The following is a 3699-nucleotide window of genomic DNA, read 5'->3' on the forward strand; positions in this document are numbered from 1 at the left end:
GGAGCTTCAGATACACGCTGCTAGCCAGCACGCTGCGTGCTGAGGCTATCTGCTCGGAGTCGGGCCAGAAGAAAGAGGGTAAGACTTTATTTGGTGACTATTTTTCAGGTGCATTGATAGATGTGTTGTGTCCATATGCAGTGCGCTGATTCATTGTTTTTTTTTCAGCTGCTGAAGGCGAGGCAGAGTGTGCTATCAGATGAGGAAGTGGAACTCTGTAAGTCCGCCACCGTCGACCTCATGTCCGACGAAGATGATGGCGTCGTCGGCGGTGTCTCTGGATGGATTGTACGGTCGCTGCCATTTCGTAGGCCGGATCTCACTGAACTCTGTGTTAAGCTGCAGTCCCGGTTAGAAGCGATGCCGAAGTACAGGGCCACGCACAGTATGCGTCTGCACATCGGACCTGCCTCGGAGGGAATGCTGCCAATTACCTCCCACCCCGAGGAAGCAAACGGACCGTTCACGGAGTTGTAATTTTTAGATACGCATGTGTTTGGATATGCGTTGTATATAGTTGTGTGTGTGTTTTAATAAAGCTCTTTCTTTGCATAAACAGCTTCCTGGCAAATCTTCATTTCCTGTATAAATTAATTCATGTCCTTGATGGTAACATAATAATTGTGTAGTAGTGTAGGATAACATAAATACACAGCATATGAATGAATAAATATATGAATGAATAAATATATGAATATATATATATGAATATATGAATATATATATATATGAATGAATAAATATATATATATATGAATAAATATATATATGTAAATATATATATGCCAACCAATCACGAGCGACTTTACTTGTTTAAAAAGAAGTGGTTCCGTCCAATACTCAGTAAGAAAATTAAAGCCTGGCGTGGCCACGTGTGGTTTTGCTGCCAATCACGAGCGATTTCATTTGTTTGAGAATAGTGGTTTCAGCCAATACTGAGTAGGTTATTCAAGCCAGACCTGGCCAGCCGCGCGGGTTTGCTGCATTCATATGCTAATTAGGGCCATTAGTACAGCTGATCGCTCTCCACATACGTCAGAGTCCGTTTCCGACAATTTGTGGCACGACAAACGCGGACAAGCACGGGTTGCAAATTGTCGGAAACTGATGAAAATCAGGCAGATCTGCGGGAGTTTACGGGGACGAAAATCTCACTTTTCATGCAGTGAAAGTACAAGCATAAAGATGCCACAGAAAACAAAACAGCAGGATAGGTGTGTATAAACATACACACCTATCTTTTATTCTGTTTAATGTATTAACGGATCCAGCGTTATTAAAATAAAATGAAAGTCTGACAGATCATGACATTCAAACTTTTGTAGTCTTTGCTGTTAGAGGCTCGGAACCTTGGACCCAATATTCAAGCAGGCAGATCTGGATGATTTCAAACAAGCTTTTATTTAAACAAAAAAAGCCTGCGACTGCTTGTCAGCTGGGCAGATAAACCGGATCCTCTGTAGAAATAGAAACTCAAGTTAGTGACTTAGAATAAAAGACTGGCCATGACTATGAGCAAAAGTCACTAACCTGGTTCTGAGGTCAGTTCCATCCAGAGGAAGGAGTTGAATTCAAATGGGATATTTGTTCACACCTTGTAGTGGGTGCGGGCCTCACAATTCGGTGTGAAGAGCAGAGGAGCAACAGTGTCCCTGAGGGAAGATCCAGAGCTGAAGTCGAAGCGGAACCAGGTTAACAGAGCAGAAGATCAGAGAGCTGAGGAGGTACCATAATAGAATCCAAGCTTAGGTCAGAAGAACAATCCAAGTTCGGTAAGCTGGCAGAATCCAGGAATCAGTCCAGAACAAAAACAAATACCTGAGAAGACAGGATCAAAGCAAAACTCGGGAGTTCCAGAAGCAGAAACAGATCAGAAATCAGAAACAAAACTTATTGTCATCGGACATTTCTTTATTTTCTCTCTAGCTCTGTAAACAAATGACTGTGTCTCAGCAGAACTATCTTGTCGATAAAACTCTACCATTTTGACTCTGTAAATGCTCTAATCCAGGAAAAGGACGACGACCCTGTCAATGATGAGATAGACATAGATCAACTGATCCACTGGTGCAGTCAGATTTACCTGGAGGTAACACACTAAAACCTGTGGAAATGACACCAGGCAATACCTCAAGAGAATACTCCCCATATCAACTGCTCCCACCATTCTTAACAGCACCATGTATTTTGTTTGAATTGCTAGTGAAGATTAATATTTTATGGTCTGCCACAAATGAAGACACTATTTATATTAAACATTCCGATAATTCAGTCAGTCTCTGTCCATCCCTATGTCACAGTCATGAAACAGGACAGGGCTAGACTGCAGCAATAACGTCTAAATTCATACATAAACGGTGAGCACACATTTGTATATATTTGTTTTTAATCTGCTATATGTTTTTCCTATATTCAATGTTTGTACTCTGTGAGCATGTAAAACGGATTTGAAATTCCTTGTTTGTGTACATCAACTCAGCCAGTAAATTTTCTCACTGAATATAATTAATGGAGTTTGAAGGCTTCAAAGAAGACATCCCATTAAGCACATTTCAAGGGAACATCGGCAGCCCATCTGTTCAGCTGGCTGTTATGTCGTTTCATATTGGTAGTGAGCTGATATGAAATGAAGAGTGAGTGAATGGGTGTTTAATATGAGGTGCTAATACTGTTTAATGTCAGGGCTGGGAGTTCTACTGGAACAGGACTTATTGGTTGCTCTTCACAGTCAAACTTTCGTCATCCAACTCTGAAGTGTCTGGGTAAATAGCAGGCTAGAGCTTTGTTTTCCCAATTTTTATTACATTAATCTAGTTCCTACCACATACACTTTTTTTTAAAATTTGATAGCGAATAGCTAGGTTTTTGTTATACTCTAACATATGTAGTGAAAAAGATAAAACAAAGTGTCTTTATTCTGCTTTTTTTCTTTTTTGTTTAGTTCAACTGCTTTTAATGTTTTTTCTTGTTTCTGCATCTTTTTTATTATTTATTTTGTATTCTACTTCCTCTGATTGTGTTTTATTTTCCTATATTTTAATTATGTAAAGCACTTTGCATTGTCTTTGTACTGAATTGTGCTAGTCAAATAAATTTGCCTTGCCTTGCCTGTTTATTTTATTTACATAAAAATAAAGTTAAGGCCAGAAAACAGCATTTAGACAACCAGGCAGTTAAAAGAATAGCTGTTCTACTCATTTAATCACATCTTCAAATAAGCAGTTTAAAATTTTATGTAGTAAATTTCAAAACAAAGGCTACCCCAAGCTCTGAGATTTTTGTGCTTATTCAGTATATTCTTTTGAGATTCGGCAAAGAGCTGACTCAAGTTAAAAGCTACGCTGAGTATGATCTATGAGATGGAGTTGAGGCTCCAGGACTCAGTTATGGGAATTAAAATATCAGATTTATTACAATGCAACATGTACAGAACTTGCAAACAGTCTTTCACTCTGCAAGTAGCCTGGTGGAGGAAAAAAAAAGAAGATAAATCAGGTAATCAATCCGTTTACAGCATGACATATTGACCTGAAAATGTAAAACCTGAGTATTGAGGCCGTGAAAACTCCAACTATCTAGCTCTGGAGGCACAGGCACTTAGGTCAGGGTCTCTCAGCTCTGACATTTAATAGAAGTGACTCTCAGGGCTAAATTCATTTCATGCAAACACGCTCCTTTCAACCAGACATTATTTTTGAG

At 39.3% G+C, this 3699-nt stretch overlaps 1 long non-coding RNA gene across 1 annotated transcript; it reads right to left on the reverse strand.

Annotated features, from left to right (window-relative positions):
• Window positions 1-1382: 1382 nt before the first annotated feature.
• Window positions 1383-1893, reverse strand: LOC119790087. The gene is made up of 2 exons (XR_005281674.1): window positions 1531-1893; window positions 1383-1457 (listed from the first exon to the last, which is right to left on the reverse strand). It is a non-coding gene; the product is annotated as an uncharacterized LOC119790087 (long non-coding RNA).
• Between the last annotated feature and the right edge of the window lie 1806 nt (window positions 1894-3699).

This window comes from Cyprinodon tularosa, unplaced genomic scaffold (genome assembly GCF_016077235.1).
Source record: "Cyprinodon tularosa strain WSP-4 unplaced genomic scaffold, ASM1607723v1 ctg355, whole genome shotgun sequence".
NCBI lineage: Eukaryota > Metazoa > Chordata > Actinopteri > Cyprinodontiformes > Cyprinodontidae > Cyprinodon > Cyprinodon tularosa.